Genomic DNA, 22,330 nt, shown 5'->3' with positions numbered 1-22,330 from the left:
CAGAAACGCAGGACTCTTAACCCACTGAGGAGATACCAGGGATCGAACCTGCATCCTCATGGATACTAGTCAGGCTCTTAACCTTCTGAGTCACGACAGGAACTCCCAATTTGGTCTTTAGTGTTGGCTTTTTGGACCTTTGACTTTGGCTTTAGGTAGATCATCCAGCAAAAGCAAACACTGCCTCAACCTCAGCCATGAAGGCCACTTTATTCATGTGCCCGTCGTAGCAGAACTAGAGTAGCTGGTGAAAGAGGTGGGTTGAAGTCCCTGGCCAAGTCATTTTAAATTCTTGCCTCTTCTATGAGGGGTGTTCTCTCCTGGGCATTAGCAGAGGTTATAACAATATTCACACCATACAGCTCGTCTCATATTTCACTCATTTTCTTCTACCTCGTATCTCCTTGTGACTCCCTTCTTTCTGCTTCATCATTTTTCCCCTTCCAGGTCCCTGTTAACCATTCAAAGCATTGATCACTGCCAATTAATCTTTATATATTCTAACTTTAGGCCCCTCTTTCTTTCTCCACAGTGTAGATGACCAGATTTATCATCTGAAACTCTGCTGGTTAAGAGAATTTTCTCTTTCTATTGTCTCCATTGTCTCAGGTCACCCCTGAATTCGGTGGTAATTCAGCACCCCATACATTGTGAACCTATATACAAACTCAAGCCTCAGACAACCTTAGGCATGATCTGAGTGAGAGGTGCTGGAACGACAATGGCGGGGGCCACATGGGGACTAGGTTACTTCTCATGGAGCTTTCTTATGTTCCCTGGCACTCCTCAGGCTTGATCCTAGATATATCTCTTTCACGTCATGATGAGCTATTAATGGGTCTGCCCAACTTATGAGCTGGTGAGTCTGACAAGATCCAGCTCTTACTTAATAGGCAGTTCTGGCCACATTCTCACTTCATGTCCTTATTCACGGCCCACTAACAAACCAGTGGTTGTTCCTCAAAAGACGTATAGTTCTCATTGCAGATGACATGACTGTGATCTAGAATCTCACAGGGCTTTATTCGGATTCTCCCAGTGAGGGTTGCTATAAACTCTAGACAGCTTCTTTCCATTAGTGATACCTCCAACACCACAAAGTTCCACCGAATCATGTGGCCCAAGCTGCAGATGTGCTGCAGAGCCCATTCCTTCTCTAGAAAGGAAACCAGTCCTGCTGACACCTTGATTCTGGCTCAGCAAGACCTGTGTAGGACTCCTAACACTACAGGTTACAAAATACAGAGTAAATTTGTGTTGTTACAATCCACTAACTTTGTGGTAATTTGCTATGGCTTCCATGGGAAACTAATACAGGGTATATAGAAACCAGAGGCAGGAACCTAAATATTTGTTCCAACTTTAAGGACAATGGAAGGCTAGAATAGGAAAAGTAAGACTGAGTCAGGAGAAGTGCTATTAATCCATGTTCTTTTATATATATATAATATATATAATGATTATATATATAATAATTTTTATTTTTTTCCATTATAGCTGGTTTACAGTGTTCTGACAGTTTTCTACTGTTCATGGAAACACAAAAAACTATGAATCCATGTTGCTTTTAAACTAACTCTGGGACTTTGGGGGAGTCTATGAACAATGGAGATGGTGAAAATAATTAGGTTTATCAAGCACATTTGACTGCAGTAATGATATAGTATAATGATAATAACAACAATCTTTTGAAGGTTACAAAGAGTAACGAATTTGAATTAAATAAATATTGGGAAGAGATCTTGATTAGAAGCTGTACATTCTTACTAATGGAACAGACAACTTAAATACAACCAGCTGTATGAGTCATTTTTCTAGTTCATATTGTAAAGAATATGAAGAGGTGAGTGTTAAATTCCATTACTTCCAAGGCTCTCCCTCTGGTTTTGAGTAGACTTGTTATTTTATTTCTTCTTACCATTATACTCCATTTAGTTAATATTAAGCACAAACCTAAAGCCAAGATGTAGTATGTATGAGTCTTGGATAAGTCAAATGTTGCATGGGAAAGTATCCTGATGCAATGACAGCCTCCAAGTAGAGTACCAAGAGTTATCCTAGAAGGTCACAGAGAGAAAGGCTCACAGACCAAAGTAAAATGCTCAAATTCCATTTAGCACACACAATGAGAAGCAAGGGGAAGGAGACAGAGGAGGTTAACCCACAGAGGACAGTGTACAAGTAGGATAAAAGGAGTCCATCTTCATATGTCCTTTCTCTCTTCTACCTCTGCTATCCTTGCTGGTAATGCGGTTACTCATATCAGAGTTTAGGTTTGAGCAAAAGGGCTTATAGATGGAACATATCCTGGACTAATGACATAACCTGCTTTTGTAAAGAGTCACAGAGACAAGTTCCTGGTCAGAGCTACAAATTGTCAATTTACCTCCTAAATAGTTTTGGGTTTTATTTGTATTTGGAGCCAGAATGAGTGACACCGATGCGCGTCCAAATTAAGGACTCATGATTTTTGAGTGCTTCATTTATTTCATGTATATTTAGTATATTTTCAATATTCAGTATATCAGAAATATTTTGTACCCAGGGGCCTCATGAATATTAGGTATCTTTTGACTTGTTCATTCCTTTCTTTTTTGCATTGAAGGTATAACCGATATACAAAACTGCACTTATTTAATATATACAATTTGGTGAATTTGAACACCTGCGAAATCATCACTACAACTGAGATGATCATAAGCATGTTCCTCACCTCTGAACATTTCCTTGTACTTCTTTTGCTGTTATCAAAACACTTAACATGGGCTCTACCCTCTTAACTATTTAAATGTACAAAAGGTATTGTTAACTAAAGGCACTGTGTGGCATAGCACTTCTCCAGAACTTACCCATCCTGAAGAACAAACGTTTATGCCCATTGAATGACACCTGCCCATCTCCCCCTCCCCTTAGACCTGGCAACCACCATTCTGGTCTCTCCTTCTATGAGGGTGACTATTTTAGACACCTCCTATCAGTGGAATGATAGTATCTGTCCTTCTGAGACCAACTTAATTCATGCAGCATAATTTCCTTCAGGTTCATCCACGTTGCTGCAAATAGATAAAAAGTGTTTGTAAGGATATGGAGAAATTGGATCCCTTGTCCACTGTTGCTGGGAATGTAAGATGGTGCAGCCACTATGGAAAACAGTATGGAATTTCCTCAAAAATTAAAAATAGAGCTACCCTATGATCTGGCAATCCCACTTCTGGGTATTTATCCAAAGGAATTAAAATGAGGATCCGCAAGAAAGATCAACACTGCCATTATTCACAACAGCCAAGATGCTGAAACAACCCAAATATCCATCAATAGATGAGTGGATAAAGAATATGACATATTCTTACAGTGGAATACTGTCCACTCCTTACTATATTTAAGAGTAATAGTCTACTAAGTACTTGTCTTTATTGAGTAAATCCTATGAATCAGCTTCTACCTAACAAATTGTGCTACTAGTTATTTATAATCTCAGAAGGTGAACATTTTTTCATCTCTATTTTACCAACTGTAAACTCATGCACATTTTAAAGTAGAATTCAATATTCTGAAATACTCAGTGTATAGTACACTGAAAGCTAGGATTTCTTTTTGTGTAAGTTGACATGACAGTGTCATAAGGGTGCTACCTCTCTAGGTAAACACAATTACTTTATAATTGTCCTGTAACTCAAGAGTGGTCAATCAATAGCTTGGGAAAGGCTGCCTAAAAATTAGAGTCTTCCTTTCTCTTGATAATCTGAACTGTAAATAAATAGCCAGAGGTCATTTGCTTGGTGAGAACAGAACATGAGAGGAGAAAGAGACCAATAAGTAGCAGTGGCTGGGAGTAAACAGAATCCACATCTAAGAACAAGCCAAAAAGACCTTCCTAGGAAAGAACATGTTATTGGTTGGCAGGGGAACATAAACCTAAGACAAAGACATAAAGGGTGAAAAGAGAGAAAAGTAGCTAAATAATAAATATTAACATAATAGAGGTTGGTAGATTTCTAATTCTGAAAAGACAGTTGGGAGGGTGACTTTGGATCCTAAAAAAGCTAGGCAGTCCCCAGATTTTCTGAAGAACCATTATTATGACTCTGGCAATTTTCATTACACTTAACTTGGTAACTATTTTGGCATTCACATGTGATAAAGCCCAGTGATTAAGATTCCTGTTGGCTAGTTTCGTGCATTCGCTGTAATGAAACGGACTTATTTTTTTCAAGAGGTACCCATACATGAGCATGATATTTCCTCAGTAAGAATTCTCTCAACTTTATGTTGGTTCTAGAATGTTATATCAATGTGCCAAGGAATTCCTATAGAAATTTTTAAAATGCATCAATCAATAATGTTTGGCATCCAGACTCTATTTTTCAAAAGTTAATTTATATGTTAAAATGAGTAAAGCGACCATCATACCTTTTCATTCTTCAATACACCTAAGCGTATGGTGGTAATCTCAGGAAATGGATTTAAACGATCAAGATGAGCTTAGTAAAGAACTAGTTTTGAAAAAGATCAGAAAACAAAAGGCAACTGTATTATTGCTCCCCTCTCCCAATCCTATTGTTGATATAATTACTTAATCAGAGTTTTCTTTCTCCCTAAACCCAGATAAAAACATAGTTAAAAATATTCATGGCATTATATTTCAGGTCTCACCACCAACAGATCTAAGCCAGCACTCACGATTAAACCTGTTTGACTTCATCGTGCTATTTCCTCCTTTGGACTGTTGCCTTCAGAGCTGGCTGTTTTCTCCAAGTGATTAATGTAACCTCATTAAGTTAATGAATCTGGTACTTCAGCATTTGTTCAAGGACAGAAGAATGAAAAGTCTTGATGTGAACTACTAATTTATTAAAGTTGCATATAGAAACTGAGCATGATTCAGAAAAACTCAAACTCAGAACAATTACCAATCTTTAATCATTGTTAAGGAAGAAAGGAAATGAAGAAAGTTCAAAAGAATATTATAATAGATAGCAAAATCAAAATTGAAAACCTCCAAAGGCCAAAATCACCCCAAAATTAAAAAAAATAGACAGTGGGAAAAATATTTGCAATATATACAATATACCACAATGATGAATATCATTAATAAATGAAATATTCCTATAAAATAAATGACAAAGTCCCCTGAATGACTGTTTATCAGGTGCAATTAGAAGGGACACAAAACAAGGCTACACTCTGCAAGCCTTTCCTCCTCCAACTAGTATAACTTCATTTGGGGCAGGGTTGCTTTTTTTTCAGCCTAAGAATTCCCCTTTAAAGTGGTAATGCATGTAAGAAATAGGCTTACTAAACTTGCAATGGAATTGGTTGGAAGCAAAATATGTGACAATTTCCACCTTTCACGCCAGGTAGAAATGGGGAATACTAGATGGAAAGAACAATAATTATGAGACCTATGTAATTTTTAAGTACTCTTGAAATATTTTTCCATTGATTTGTTTAGACCAAAGATCACACATATATCCAGGCAATTTAATGAATGGCTGATGTCATCAGGAAACCAGGACTAATGGAAATCCATACCACTTGATGTAGGCCTCCCTCTCTCAACAAACTATAACTTGAATGTGGCCAAGACACCACATCTAATTAGAATTTTTTTAAGAAGATAAATAAGCTTATTAGAAGATAAATAAGCATGAGTGGAACATACTAAATTGTACATGAAAATGCAATCAGCAAAATACAGACTGTGAGGTACTGAACAAGATAAACAACCTCTTTCTTTAATAAAATCTAGGAGTAAAGGAAGGTGAGAGGGAGGAAGAATGAGATGAGGGAGTGAGACTCTACATATTAGAAACAAAATAATAAACTGAAAAAAACTTAAGAGACTCATCAACCAATCACAATTTATGTACCTTGGGTGGATCCTAATCCGAAAACAAATTGTTTTAAATAATACATGACAATTAGAGAAAGGGAACACTGGTGGGCTCTTTGATGATAGTAAGGATTTTTAGGTATGCTAGTGATACTGCTTTTGTTTTTAAGATTCCTTATCTTTCAGAGATACATGCTTTTAAATATTTACAGAAGTGGAGAATACTTATGGTGACAACCGCACTGGTTTGCCCAAGATTGAGAGTTAGGGACCTTGACACTTGGAACTTTTCATGCTAAAAACAGGAATGTTCTATGCAACAGGTGATTTCCATCAAAATTAACTGAGGTAGGAGTTGTGAAGTCGATGGGGCGAAGAGATAAAACTCTAGAGGTTTTTGGAAGACAACATGTTTGAAGATTTATACCTTCTGCAGCTCAATACCAAAAAAACAAACAACCCCATCAAAAAATGGGCAGAAGATCTAAACAGACAGTTCTCTAAAGAAGACATACAGATGGCCAAAAAACACATGAAAAGTTGTTCAACATCACTTACTATTAGAGAAATGAAAATCAAAACCACTATGAGGTATCACCTTACACCAGCCAGAATGGCCATCATCAAAAAGTCTACAAACAATAAGTTCTAGAGAGGGTGTGGAGAAAAAGGAACCTTATTACACTGTTGGTGGGATTGTAAATTGGTGCAACCTCTGTGGAAAGCAGTATGGAGATTCCTCAGAAACCTAAAAATAGAACTCCCATTTGATCCAGCAATTCCACTCCTCGGCATCTATCCAGAGAAAACCATGACTCGCAAAGACAAATGTATTCCGATGTTCATTGCAGCACTATTTTCAACAGCCAAGACATGGAAACAACCTAAATGTCCATCGACAGAGGAGTGGATCCAGAAGATGTGGTACATATACACAATGGAATATTACTCAGCCATTAAAAGGAAAGAAATAATGGCATTTTTAGCAACATGGATGGATCTAGAAATTATCATGCTAAGTGAAGTCAGCCATACAATGAGACACCAACATCAAATGCTTTCACTGACATGTGGAATCTGAAAAAAGGACAGACTGAACTTTGCAGAACAGATACTGACTCAAAGACTTTGAAAAACTTATGGTCTCCAAAGGAAACAGTTTGGGGGGTGGGGGGATGTGCTGGGGTTGTGGGATGGAAATCCTATAAAATTGGATTGTGATGATCATTGTACAACTATGAATGTAATAAATTCACTGAGTAATAAAAAAAATCACATGGACCAATATTGCTTGTGGAAATATGGAACAGATTTTACTAGTCAATGTTAGGAAGCTTCAGGAAATCACTATATATATGGACTTTCCTCAGAATAGAAAGAAACCAAGTATGAGACATATTTGTCATTTAAGATGATATAAAGATGATTTTGTCAGTAAACTTGGTGTTTACAGATAAGACAATGATATAGGCTTGTAGTGACTTCTGGAAAGTTCATCTGTTCTTGTAAGGCTTCTTGTGTTATAGTGCTAGCAGACAAGATTTAGTGAGTGCCTACCACACATAAAGGCCCTGTGAGAGCTCCTGACATAGCAAAAATAGGAAAATTAACCAGAACAAAACAATGAATTCTGAGTGTTATCTTATAGAGCCCAGAGAAGGAAGCACTCACTGATCCAGAATTACAGGTGGACAGGTGATAAATATATACTTTTATCTCAAATTTAACATGATCCACATATCTATTAATACCTAGAATTTATGCTTGTAGGTGGATTTGACTGAAAGAAATATTTCAATTTGAAAATTTCCATAGAATAAAAGTGAATTTGCAGAGTTTTTTAAAAAACATTGTATGTGTCCCTTTGGATGTGTACTTCTTTCTTTTTATACAATCTCTAAAATGCAAGCGATGAATATACACTTTACTTATCTTCCTAAGAGTGTTGAATCAACAATGTAAAACATTAAAAGTATTTTATTAGTCTTTTTAGGGCTGCACCCATGGCATATGGAAGTTCCCAGGCTAGGGGTCAAATTGGAGCTGCAGCTACCAGCCTATGCCACAGCCACAGCAATGCAGGATCCAAGCTGCGTTTGTGACCCACACCACAGCTCACCCCAAGGTCCTTAACCCACTGATCGAGGCCAGGGATCAAACCCACATCCTCAAGGAAACTAGTTGGGTTTGTTACCACTGAGCCATGATGGGAACTCCCTGAAAGTTGTTTTAAAATAAATTTAGTATTAAAATCAATGGTTCAGTGATTTGTGGGATTCATGCTCCAAATAGAATATTCTAGCAACAAAGTCCAAGTTTCTCAGTGAAAGGAAATTAACCTACCAGTCACTGTTCATTCAAATTGTGTGATGAATATCTTCATTGCTCTGTTTCTTCCCTAGAACGGAGAAAGATTCCATTATACTTGGCAGATTTAAAATGACAAATGTTATAGTAATGATTTTTTAAAATACATTTATTCATAAAACTGAAATGTGGAAGCTTGCAGAACAGGTTCTATAAGACCACATACGTTGTGAGAACATTTGCTGTGCCACACCATGCATGAGCCATGTCTTTAAGCTCTTCTTAGAAACCAGGGATCCAATACCCAAACCAACACAACAGAGAAACTTGAAGACATGGAGCAACATAAAAGAACAGGTCCTTATAGTCCTGCTGAAAAATGGACAAAATGCAAGAGCTTCAGATTCATAAAACCCTAGATAATCATTCTGTGAGGCATGAGTACACACACAGAGTGGTGTGGCAAAATCCTATATGGCTGCTTCACAGTTTACTGAATTATGATGTGCAAAAGGAGAAAACAAAATGAATTGTAGAACAAAGAACCCCACATCAATTTACTTTTTTGTCCTCAGAACATGCCCTGCCCGAAGTTTTTCACTTCTTGTGGCAGCTTTCCTCTGCCATCTTCCCTAATGCCACACCGTTACTGGTCCAATCCTACCCACCCTTCTGGTTAAAAGCCAGCCGAACTGCTCTATTTTAGGAGTCTGACAAGATTCCCTGAGCAATGATTACTTCCCCTTCCCAGATTGTTTCTTTATATTCTTCAAATAACTTTGTTTTGGCATTTAAAAAAAAATTCTTTAATATCTGCTCAGTATTTCAATTCACAATTGTCTCTTGAATTTCATCTATTTTTATTTATTTTTTTAATTTATTTTTTTCCGCTGTACAGCATGGGGACCAAGTTATACATACATGTATACCTAATTTTTTCCTCCCATTGTTGTGTTGCAATGTAAGTATCTAGACATAATTCTCAATGCTACACAGCAGGATCTCACTGAGAATCCATTCCAAGAGCAACAGTTTGCATCCATTAACCCCAAGCTCCCGATCCCTCCCACTCCCTCCCTCTCCCCCCCGGCAGCTATAAGTCTATTCTCCAAGTCTACGATTTTCTTTTCTGTGGAAACATTCATATGTGCTATATATTAGATTCCAGTTATAAACAATATCATATGGTATTTATCTTTCTCTTTCTGACTTATTTCACTCAGTATGCGAGTCTCTAGTTCCATCCATGTTGCTGTAAATGGCATTATGTCATTCTTTTTTATGGGTGAGTAGTATTCCATTGCGTATATATACCACATCTTCCTAATTCAATCGTCTGTCAATGGACATTTGGGTTGTTTCCATGTCTTAGCTATTGTGAATAGTGCTGCAATGAACATGCGGGTGCATGTGTCTTTTTTAAGGAAAGTTTTGTCCAGATATATGCCCAAGAGTGGGATTGCTAGGTCATATGGTAGTTCTGTGTAGAGATTTCTAATGTACCTCCATACTGTTCTCTATACCAGCTGTACTGTTTTGGCATTTGTTATAGATAGCTTAAATCCCTTATTTTTTAAGTGTGTGGAAATTCCCCTTAGTTGGGGTTTTAGATAGCAGTGACCATGTTTTTTCTTTCTACAAGTCTTTCACCTATCACAGCTCTAATATCAACTCATAGAATACATTTAAATAATATAGATTGAATGGAAATAGTAGATGAGAACTGTTTGCTTTATTATATTTTCATTGAAGTATATTTGATTTACAATATTATATTAGTTTGAGGTGTACAGCATAGTGATTCAGTACTTTTAAAGATTATACTCCATTAAAAGTTATTATAAGATAATGGCTATATTTCCCTGTGCTATACAATATATCCCTGTTACTTATCTATTTTATACATAGTAGTTTGTATCGCTTAAGCCCATGCCCCTATCTTGCCCCTCCCCCCTTCACTCTTCCCTCTGGTAACCATTTGTTTTCTGTATCTATGAGTCTGTTTCTGTTGTGCTATATACATTTGTTTGTTTACTTTTTAGATTCACATATAAGTGATATCATATGGTATTTGTCTTTCTCTGACTAATTTCTCTAAGCATAATATTTTCTAGGTCCATCTATGTTGCTGTAAACAGAAGAATTTCATTTTTATGGCTAAGTAATATTCCTATCTCTCTCTCTATATCTTTTTTATCCACTCATATGTTGTTGGGTTTCTTCCATACCTTAGCTATTGTAAATAGTGCTACTATGAATATCAAAGTGCATGCACCTTTTTGAATTAGTGTTTTTATTTTCTATGTATACCTAGAAGTGGACTTATGGATCATACAGTAGGTCTATTTTTTAGTTTTTGATAAAATTCCATACTGTTCTCCGTAGTGGCTACAACAATTTATATTCCCCCAAACAGTGTACAAGTGTTCTCTTTACATCCTCAAGAACACTTGTTATTTGTAGACTTTTTGATGATAGTCATTCTGACAGGTATAAAGTGATATCTCATTGTGGTTTTGATTTGCATTTCTCTGATAATTAGTGATGTTGAATATCATTTCATGTCTCTGTTGGCCATCTGTATGTCTTCTTTGGAACAATGCCTATTGAGGTCTTCTGCCCATTTTTGATTAGGGTTTTTGTTCTTTGATATTGACCTGTATGAATTATATATATATATATCTTGGATATTAATCCCTTATTGGTCATATCATTTGCAAATATTTTCTCCCATTCCATAGAGTGTCCTTTAGATTTGCTGATGGTTTTCTTTGCTGTGCAAAAGCATTTAAGGTAAATTAGGTCCCATTTGTTTATTTTTTGCTTTCATTTCTTTTGCCTTAGGAGACAGATTACTCCCTAAAAATATCGCTATGATTAATGTCAAAGAATATTCTCTTCTCGGCGTTTTATAGTTTCAAGTTTTACATTTAGGTTTTTAATCCATTTTAAGTTTATTTTTGTATATGGTGTGAGGAATTATTCTAATATCATTCTTTTACATGAGGCTGTCCCAATTTTCTAGCACCACTTGTTGAAGAGACTATCTTTTTTCAGTTGTGTATTCTTGCCTTCTTTGGCATAGATTAATTGACTGTAGGTGAGTGGGTTTATTTCTGGGCTCTATTTTTCTGTTCCATTAATCTGTGTGTGTATGTGTGTGTGTGTGTGCGCGCGTGTGCTTGCGTGCACACGCACCTCCCAGTACCATGCTGTTTTGATTACTGTACCTTTGTACAATAGTCTGAAGTCTGGGTGAGTCCTGCTTTATTCCTTTTCTCTGGATGGCTTCAGCAATTTGGGATATTTTGTGACTTCATAGGAATTCTAATGTTATTTATCCTATTTCTGTGAAAAATATCGTAGTTATTTTGATAGGAACTGCATTAAATTTGTAGAGAATTTTGGGTAGTATGGCTATTTTAACAACAGTAATTCTCTCAATCTAAGAGCATGGGCTATATTTCCATTTCTTTGTATCATCTACACGTTATTTCATCAGTATTTTACAGTTTTCAGATTACAGGTCCTGCACCTCCTTGGTTAAGCTTATGCCTAGGAATTTTATTGTGTTTGATGTGATTTTAAATGTTATTTTTTTAACTCTTTCTGATAATTCATTATCAGTGTACAGAAAAGCAAGATATTTCTGTATATTAATCTTGTATCCTGAAATTTGCTGAATTCATTTATTAGTTCTAATGTTTTTTTTAGTGGAGAGTTTAGGCTTTTCTGTATAAAGTATCATGTCATCTGCTAATAGTGACAGTTTCACTTCTTCCCTTCCAATTTGGATGCCTCTTATTTATTTTTTGATTCCTATGTCTAGGACTTACAATACTACATTAAAAAGAAACAAGACTGAGCATCCTTGTCTATTCCTGAATTTAGAGGAAAGTCTTTCAGCTTTTCATTGTTGAGCATGTTAGCTGAGGGTTTGTCATAAATGGCCTTTATAAAGTTTAGATACATTCCCTCAACACTAACTTTGATGAGAATTTTTATCATGAATGAATGTTGAATTTTGTCAAGCGCTCATTCTGTATCTATTGTGATAGACATGTGATTTTTATCCTTCCTTTTGTTAATGGAGTATATCCCATTGACTGATTTGGTAATATTCAGCTATCCTTGGGTCCTTGGAATAAATCCAACTTGATAATGATGTATGACCCTTTTTATATATTGTTGGGTTTGAGTTGCTAATATTTTGTTGAGGATATTTTCACATTTAATCATCCAAAACATCTACCTGTCATTTTTGGATTTTGTAATGTCTTTATTTTGTTTTAGTATCAGGGTAATTATGGCCTTGTAGAATGAATTTGGGAGGGTGTGGTCCTCTTCAATTTTTAAGAATAGCTTAAGAAGGATAAGTATTAGCTCTTCTTTATGTGTTTGGTATAATTCCTTTTTGAAGCCATCTGGTTCTGGACTTTTGTTTTCTGGGAGTTTTTAAAATTACAAATTCAGTTTGACTTCTAGAGATCAGTCTGTTCAAATTGTCTGTTTCTTCTTGCCTCAGTCTTGGCAGTCTGTATATTGCTAGAAATTTGTCCCTTTCTTCTATTTGGACCCATACAGGCTCTTGGCTCATGTTGGCTGCAGACAGAGTTCTGAGCTTTCTTCCATGCGCTGCCTGTGCAGTCACCCAAGATTGTTTTCCTTGTTCCACTCCCATGCAGCCTTGGGTGCAAGTACACTTTGTCTCTCACAGCTGGTAACTGCCTGAAGTCTCCACAGTCCCTATGCTGCTATGGAATCACACTTCAGAGCTGGTGGGCCAAGTGGACCCTTGATCTGTGTTGGGAGGTGTGTGTGGTAGGGCAGAGGCTGCAGCCAGAAATCTTGGCTGCTTCTGATGTGATGCACTATTTGAGTAAGCTGCCACTGCCCTGCCCAGGGGTTGCTTCCATGTCCCATGGTTGTATCTTCTCCCCAGTCCTGGCATCCTCAGATCCAGTGCCTTGCTGTGATGTGGAAGGAGCTAGGCTGGAGCATTCATTCAGCTGGAGCTAAGGCAGATGCCAAAGGGGCATAGAAAACCTGGCAGACCTCTCTCCCCACTGCCTGGGGGAAAGCCAGCACCTGTGTGCTACTTATCAGCAAAGTCCAGGCTTATCACAGCCCTCCTGTTATTCCCAGTAGTCCTTCAACCAGCTAAGGGGGTTTGTGTAGGACCAAGGGCCATTGCCCTCGATCTATAGCTCTCACCTTGTACTTCCCAGGGTGAGTATCTGCCCGTGTGTTCTCCCTGCCAGGGGCATGGGTCTCAACCCCATTGCTTTTCTTCCCTTCCTACCTGATTATGTGTGTATTTTTCCTGCAGCCTTGGTTGTACAGGGCCCCTTCTTTCAGCTTCCAGTTAGTTTTCAGTGAGAATTGTCCCACATTGTAGCTATACTTTTGATGTGTTTCATAGAGGAGGTAAGTTCTATAGCCTTCTACTCCACCATCTCTGGAATTGTTTGCTTTAATTAAGGTCTCATGAGAAAAAAAAAAAAAAAAAAAGGAAGAAGAAGAAAAAGAGCTAGTAGAATATTCCTCAAAATACTTTAAGCACACACACAAGAATGAAGATGAACAGATAAACTCATTAAGTATTGACCTGGTTTAACCTTTACTTGTTCTTGAAGTTGCAAATTTTAGAACTCTGGTAATTAGAACTATTGATTCTAGCTTTAATCAAATATTTTCTTTTTGGAACATGATGTAAAAGTTAGCAATGTAACTAATCAGATATAAAGTTTAAGTTAAGAAACTTAAGTTTTATACATATCTTTGTCATTTGTTTAAACTTGAGCTCAACACTATCAAAATGTTTACCAAATGTGTCAGGATTATGAATGCAGTCAAATCTCAAAGTTTGTATTTTGTTCTCATCCCTTTTATTTCCATACAGGAAAAAAGCTGTTTAAAAAGCTTTTCGGTTTATATTTCTAAATGACATTAGAATTTTAAAGACTAGTTAGATAAATTGCTTTTAAGCTATAAAACTTTTTGTTCCAGTCCAGAAACCATTGTTATATGTCTTTTACAATACAAGCATGGAGTCATATCTAGATCCAAAAACGTTACTCATTTCAAAACTGCTAATGAGTGTGATTACTATGTTTTTGTCATTTTCTTCCCGTCCTCTGTTTCTTTCTTTTTTGCTGTCTCCCAGTTCAGCCAGTAAACAAAAATCTTGTGGCTAGTTTCCTGAACCAATATAAACCTTACCTAGGAATCGAAAGCATGAAACAAAAAACCTAGGAAAAATATTTCATTTAACTACTGAACTGCTTTATATTTATGTGTATTATGTGTCTAAATCATATTATACTTGGAAAATCTAGCATTTTTGTCCTTATAATTCTTTAATATCATTCCCATCAAAGATAACTGGCTAACAAAGGTTAATTTAATAAATTTCCTTAAAAGTGAAGGTCAACTATCATGTGCCTTCAAAGCTCATGATCATTTCTTTCCAGACGATCTACAAAATTTAAACTGAATTAAATGCAAAATTTATTTTTAGCTTCCATCAATTCAGATAATTATTATATGAACCCACTGTGGATTCCTTCGCTTTCATCCAATCGTTCCTTTTACAAGAAACAAACATATAAAGATTAAATTATTTGAAAATGACACATTTTAGTCCAACAATGAAACAAAGTTCTTTAAGAGAAAAAAGTTAAAAACCAAATTTTATTTCTTAAAAACAATGAAAAGGCCTGTGATAACTCATAGTTGAGAATACTAAACTACAAAATAGCTTGTTTTATTTTACTGTGTGATTCTGTGCAATTTGACACAACTTCTTTAAATAGCAGTAGTACCATATGTGTAAAATGATGGAACCAAACTATCATGTGACTATCAGTGACTCAATTACTTAAATGATATCATATAGCTAAAACTGCACACAAATAGCAATTAATTTATCTACAAGTGGGGTACTATTATTCTCTTTTATAAAGTAGAAGTCTTAGGGACAAAGAAAATAAATACATATTGTCCAAGATAACGCATCGTGTAACTAATAGAGCCAGATTCAAACCTAAGCAATCTGGCTCCAAAGCAGGAGATTTGACTATTACACTATGAATTCAAATATTCCTTCAAGCTCTAGTAAACTTTAACTTACATCTATGAAAATACTTTTTCTCTCATTTCTAAAGATTAAATTGGTGCATGGGAAAGGTAAGCTCAACTTCTGGGTAGTCCAGCAGAGAGATGCCCATGTGGACATGATTATTTAAAGTGATTTTACTGAGATATAATTCCTACACCATTAAATTCACACACTTAAAGTATAAAACTTGGTTGTTTTAGTATATTCACAGACTTAAGCAAATATCATCATTATCTAAAATTAGAATATTTTCATTGCCCTTGTAAGCAACCCTACATCCAAGAGCAGTCATCCTATCCCTCTCCCAGCCTTGGACAACTGCGAATCTACTTTTTGTCTGTAGAGATCTGCACATTTTGGACTTCTCACCATACAGTCACAGTCTCATGTTTTTTTCACTTAACATAATGTTGTCAAGATTCATTTACATGGTAGCATCTATCAACACTTAATTCCATTTTAATGCCAAATAACATTTCATTGTCTGGATATATCCCATTTGTTTATCCATTCATCCTTAAATGGACGTCTGTGTTGTGTCCACTCTATTATGAATAATGCTGCTATGATGTTTTCATATGTCTTGCAGGTAGCCAGATTACTCAGAGTGTACATGATTACAACTCCTATTTTGTTTCTCTATTTGCTGGAAACAGTATAAATAACATTTTCAAAAAAAGCACTGTGAAACTTGACTCCTTTTTTTTTTTTTTTTTTTTTTTTGTCTTTTGTCTTTTGTTGTTGTTGTTGTTGCTATTTCTTGGGCCGCTCCCGTGGCATATGGAGGTTCCCAGGCTAGGGGTTGAATCGGAGCTGTAGCCACCGGCCTACGCCAGAGCCACAGCGACGCGGGATCCGAGCCGCGTCTGCAACCTACACCACAGCTCACGGCAAGGCCGGATCGTTAACCCACTGAGCAAGGGCAGGGACCGAACCCGCAACCTCATGGTTCCTATTTGGATTCGTTAACCACTGCGCCACGACGGGAACTCCCTTGACTCCTTTCTATATGTGGCTAGACTTAGACTTACATAAAATCTGAGAATCAGTGTTTCAACGACAACACAGGGATTTGGTTTCATCACTAAAAGAGCAGAGTTCCAAAAAGAACAAGAAAGACCAAAGCAGGTAAATTAAATGACAACATATTTCCCTACCCTGTTTTCATGGGCACTGACTTGGAAATATGGCCTGGAATAAGAAACAAAGTTATCATGGTATTGGTTGAATTGTATCTCTAAAATACTAGTAGCCTTATGATGAACAGTGAAGGACAAAAGAAATAGACTGTGGCATATTCAGATTTAAAAATTAATATGTGACAGAACATAAGCCGCCATTTATCTGAGAGATAAATGTGATAGCATCTCAAGGACCACATGAGGTCCTCAGCCCTGGCGTCAATTTGGCTATTGCTGCTAGAACGACGGCAACGTCCTTCGTGCCTCTGGGCTGCGGTTACCTCTTCAAAATGAAGACAGTGGACTAGAAAATTGTCAACTAGTCATGCAGTATCCATATCAAAGGACTTTAGAGTAAGGTGTCTTCAATTTCTGAACCAATATCCAGAATATTAACAGATTTCCTAAAAAAAAAACTGTTCTATTCCCTGTTTTACTTTCACAACTTTTCTGCACTCGATAATGTACGTCTTTACACAGTTTATTTGAATTTGTACACGAAATCAGAGATTGTTAGAGTTGGAATCAATTTCAGTGATCATTTGGTAAAGGATGCAATACTCTTATTTTAGAGATTGTAAAAAGCGGTTATGACCTGTGGATGAACACATCACAGGGATTGAGGAACCAAGGTTGGCCAAGGCACTTGGCTCTTTCAGCGCTACTGTGCCACTTTTCCTAATGATTCCTGGGAGCCCACTGATCCAAAAGTCTGTAGCTGCAAGCCTGTCTCCATGGCAGAAAAGAGAGTTTACTTTTCCAAAATAGCAACAAAAAGTCATTCATTAGCTGCCTAAGGAACAAAAAGCTGCTGATAGACACTAAGGTTTCAAGCAAAGGTTATCACTTGCTAAATTCTTCCTTTTTTCACAGCACCTGCAACATCAATCAATGCACAACTCTGAAAGGAAGAAGCTGATTCTTTTTCAAGCCACTCATATTACACACAGAGGTTGATGTCAACATTTACCAATTATTTTTTTTCCTTCCTAGAAAGCCCCAGATATGCTCCCTATGGATGCTACTGCTGTTTTCTCCAGTAGCAGTAACACATTGTTTGGCTTTTAATAGATTCCTTCTAAATTTTCACCTGCCATCTTATATTGTGTTTGTCCTTCATAACAGGTTTCACCATGTGTAATCATCATAGGTGCTTATGTGTTTACTTTTGGTGTGTTAACGATCTGCATTCGTCGACTAAACGGTTAGTTCTTTGGATGGCAGAAATTCTGCTTGTCTTGTTCACTGGGTACCTACAATACTTAGCACATTCCATGATCCTTGGATATATGTAGATCATGTCATTTCTTGCACAGCAAGAGTATGATCCTTGGTCAATAGCGTTTGCTGAGTTAAAGAAATGACGTTACATATTCTCGCATAGCAAGAACAGAACACCACAAATTTCTGCATTTCAGTAAGTCTGAATGTCTGTAGACATGAATACACATCCAAATATTTCAGATGTGTTTATCTCAGCCTGCAGTGAAATGAGGTATATTCTTAACACTAACTGCTGTATTTAAATATGGTGATGTCACATGACTAAGATTATTAACTGTATTAACTGGTAGAACTTTAATGTCTAGTGTATAAAGTATATCTTTATTCAATTATGTAAAGAAAATAACTTTCAAGTTACACAGGTTTGGGTTCAAATTTGCCTCTGTCACTTGCAACCTATGTGGTCTTAGGTGCTGAAATTCACCTCAACCAGGCTAGATTTAACCTATAAATGTAAGCATTAGGTATAAGATTTTCTCGAAGTTTCCGATACAATATGAAGATATGCCATCTGCTGTTAAATCTCTTCATTTACCATAGGCAATTGGCTTTAATAGGGTTACAAAATCAGGGATGCTCAGCATTGAATACAGTGGGTATTAGGCAAATCTATTTACTTTTATTATCATCTATCTCTGGCAACCGAAAAGATTCACATTCTATGAACAAAAATTGATCATGCCAAGCTGGTCACCCTGTGGTCACATGGCTTCAGAGTGCGCTGCATTCAGGGATTTCATTAAGTCTTTATGGAGACGCCTCTGCTCTGTTGGCAAGGACTCCCCATGGACAAAGAGGACCTTGGTGGTGCTGTCATCTTTTGCCAGCCTTTGTTCAGCCCAGCAGAATGGGTCTGGAAGTACTGCAGTCATGATGATAAGAGTCTGGCTTAGTTTCAGACTCTTATTATCAGTCTTACTTGTTGTCATGTTTTGCCAAGGATAGCAAGAAGCAAGAGAGGTAGTGAGTTCCCCATCACAGAACACGTTCAAACACTAAATTGGAAGAGGGCAATGTGGACAGGATTCGGCTTTTACTGTTTTGCTTTTAAACTCAAAGCACATTATGAGTAATGCCTGGGGTGTTGCAAATGCTCTGCAGTTGTTTCCTTTAACTGTTTTGCTTTCTTTTTGTAAGTGGTGATATTGCCAGTTGATCCTTACATGCTGCATGTGGTAAGAAAATACTATCAGAAGCACACAAGGTAAGGCTCCTGTAATGGTAAGAATTTTGTTATTTCTGACTGCTTTTATTACTTGAAAATTTCCGACCAAGTTTACAAGGTAGTCTCTTGCCAGAGTCTCTGAAATAGAATCTTTTGAAGTAGTTTTGGTCTTTTAAGGAGCCTGGTGATCTTTCACTAAGGAGAGTGGTGACAGACAGCTCTCTGTTATTCCTCAGTGATATCTCACTAAGCCTGATCAAAGTGAGTTGCTTTGGTTTTATCTTCTAGATGATGTCAACAAAAGTCGGTTTGTCCAGGATGGTTGAGAAGAGTCCTGCATTCTGGGACTATTTTCAATTTCCTATTCTCTGTCAGTCCTAACAGCCCATTCACCTTTCATACACTTATTCCTAGACAATAAATTGAATACTTAATCATACAGTCACAGTTCTTCGTTACAGATTTTTTTTTCCTTTTTAAGAATATGGAATTTTCCAGACTAGGGGTCGAACCAAAGCTGCAGCTGCCAGTCTACACCACAGCCCCAGCAACACTGGATCTGAGCAACATCTGCGACCTACACTGCAGCTTATGTCAATGCCAGATCATTAACACACTGAAGGAGGCCAGGGATTGAACCCACATTCTTACGGAGAAAACATCAGGTTCTTAACCCACTGAGCCACAACAGGAACTCTTGTTATAGACTCTGAAGACCATTAGTGTGTTAGGAAAATGAGAAGGCATCATCGTATGTGTGATAAACGTTGCACGAGGTAAAGAAAGGTAAGTAGTAGGAGTGGCCATAAAGGAATAAATTATCTCCATGTGCATGAGCAAGGGATAGTTTCACTGAAGCTTCATATAGGAAGTGAAAAACTAGCAGTTCTCCGATGAGGGCCAAAAACTCAGGTGTTACTGAGGTCCATGGCTCAAAAGCTTCCTCTAGAGCAAGCAGATAAAGATCTTGGGCACACCAAGCTGAGTGCTGTAACCAGCCAATATGAGTTAAAGGGAGACAACTACTTAAATCTGAAAAATTTTGCAAGCTAGTTGATAAACATAGCCTCTATGTTTATCATATAAACATACATTATATGTGGCTGTACATTATATAGACTTATAATCAAATACATTGTATTAAAAACAAATGTAATTCAAAAAGTTACATGCACCCCAATGTTCATTGAAGCACTGTTCACATTACCAAGACATGGAAGCAACCTAAATGCCCACTGATGGATGAATGGATAAAGAAGATGTGGCACATATACACAATGGAATATTACTCAGCCATGAAAATTATGCAATAATACCATTTACAGTGACATGAATGGACCTAGAGATTATCGTACTAAGTGAAGTAAGCCAAACAGAGAAAAATAAATATCATTTGATATTGCTTATATGTGGAATCTAAAAAAAATGATACAAATGAACTTAAATACAAAACAGAAATAGACCCACAGATATAGGAAAAAAAAAAAAAACTTACAGTTACCAAAGGGGAAAAGGGAGGAAGGATAAATTAGGAGTTTAGGATTAACATATTCACACTACTATATGTACAAGAGACAACCAACAGGGACCTCCTCTAGAGCAGGGGAACTATATTCAACATTTTGTAATAACCTATAAAGGAAAAAGATCTAAAAAAAAGATACATATGCATGTATAAATGAACCACTTTGCTGTATACCTGAAACTAACACATCATAAAGGAACTATGCTTCAATTTTACAACGTAATAACTTTCCAATTATTTTACTGCATCTTATGTATGCTTTTGAGGTTTTTAATGTCTACTGAACCTGAATGATAGAAATACTAACTAACTGTGCTCCTGTGCATTTCTTTCCCACTCCTCACATAGTGACATCATGTTGGTTGCTTGAAACTGGCCATGGTAGGTGTCCTGATGCCAGAAAAATCAGCAAACATGACAAATCATGATTTTATTTATTGTTTTGTTGACTGACCTTAAGAAAGTTGGAGATGGAAAAAATATTAATAATGCAGATTACATTTAACTTATGCCATAGCTGTAACTGTTTCACTGTGAATGTCACCAAAAATTGGGGACATATACTTCCGTGACAGTTAAAAAACTGCCATGTGCTTCTGCAAAGAAGTTACTTCACTAATGAATGAAGTTCCAACATGTCATTACTGATCCTGTTTATCTTAATTATTAATGTAAGTGAAAATATCATTAACATTCACATCAGAGCTATAGTTGTTTACCAAATTCTGGTGCCATTGCTTGGATAACAGTTCAGCAAAAAAAAAAAAAAAAAAAAAAAAAAATCAGCCTGTTAGAAGCAATTGGCTATAATGAATTTATAAGGAACAGTATTACCTTTCAAAAATTATTTGTAAACTGTATGCTGTGCATCGGTAAAATACACTAAACTCACATATGTATACTAAACTTATGTGTATATATGTACATGCACACGCTTATATGTATACGTATGTGTGTATATTATATACACACATGCTTTTTTTCCCCTCATGGAGAGCAGCTTGAGCACAACTCACTGTTGTGCATACATAAAATTATGCCCAGAAACCAGAAATTTTTGCTATAGTGAAGGGAGCCATTTAATGATTTAAAGCAGGAATACACACGATTGTATCTGCATTTGGAGAAAAGTTCACTTAACTGAAGGAATAAAGACAAAAAAATTAGGAAACAATTTATTCAGTTCAGAGAATTAATATTGACAGCCTTATGTTAAGTCGGGGAAAAAAAGGAAGTGACAGATGTGAGAGACATGTTCCACTTAGAGCTGTGAAAACCTAGTGGCTGATTAGCTGCAAAAGAGGAGCAATAGGAAGATTAGCTCAGATGTATGACTAAGAAGAACAGTTAGAGACTAAAGCAAGTAAGTAGCTTAAATAGTAATTTAGAAAAGCCACACACACATAATCTGGGGGGAAGGATTTAAGAGCTTAGTTTAGAAGCAAGTTTGAAATGCTAGATATTTAAACAGTTTTCCAGCTCATGGTTGAAGGTAAAACTCTGAATGACAGAACAGGAATCTGGTTTGAGTTAGAAATTTTACAAACTTAGCAAATAGATGGTTAAGAAAGTCATGCGTAACGGAGGGAGCCATGAAAGAGAACATACACCACAAACACAAAACGGGAAGGGAGGCAAGATTAAGCTTTGGAAACATTCTTATTTCATGGTGAGATGAGAAAGGGGCTTGATAATGGAGATGAAAAAGAATTAAGATGAGAAGAGCATCAGGAGAGAGTGGTGGCTCCAATCAAATTTGGAAAAGACATTATCAGAATAATTGAATGTGGTGGAGAGTCACACACACACACACACACAAATCAAAACAGATTCACTGAGGGTAACAGGCTGAAGTTAGATGATCTGCGATGCCAGTTGTAGAAGGATTCTGTTTTGGTTATCAGTTGCTGCAAAA

At 36.7% G+C, this 22,330-nt stretch overlaps 1 protein-coding gene across 1 annotated transcript in view; it reads right to left on the bottom strand.

Moving 5' to 3' along the window:
* The window catches only part of ADAMTS19 (ADAM metallopeptidase with thrombospondin type 1 motif 19), a 467,308-nt gene that overhangs the window by 292,591 nt on the left and 152,387 nt on the right, over positions 1 to 22,330 (bottom strand). Inside the window, exon 3 of the mRNA XM_085014505.1 lies at positions 8,177 to 8,231. The gene's annotated coding sequence lies outside the window, so the exon portion shown is untranslated. The remainder of the gene's footprint in view (positions 1 to 8,176; positions 8,232 to 22,330) is intronic.

The sequence above is a fragment of the Sus scrofa genome, chromosome 2 (genome assembly GCF_054392235.1).
Source record: "Sus scrofa isolate SSC_HxYL_T2T_F1_AM1 chromosome 2, Sscrofa_HxYL_maternal_Yorkshire_Landrace_v2.0, whole genome shotgun sequence".
Taxonomy (NCBI): domain Eukaryota; kingdom Metazoa; phylum Chordata; class Mammalia; order Artiodactyla; family Suidae; genus Sus; species Sus scrofa.
The sequence above is the reverse complement of the archived record's forward strand: the minus strand, read 5'-3'. Positions and strand labels throughout refer to the sequence as shown.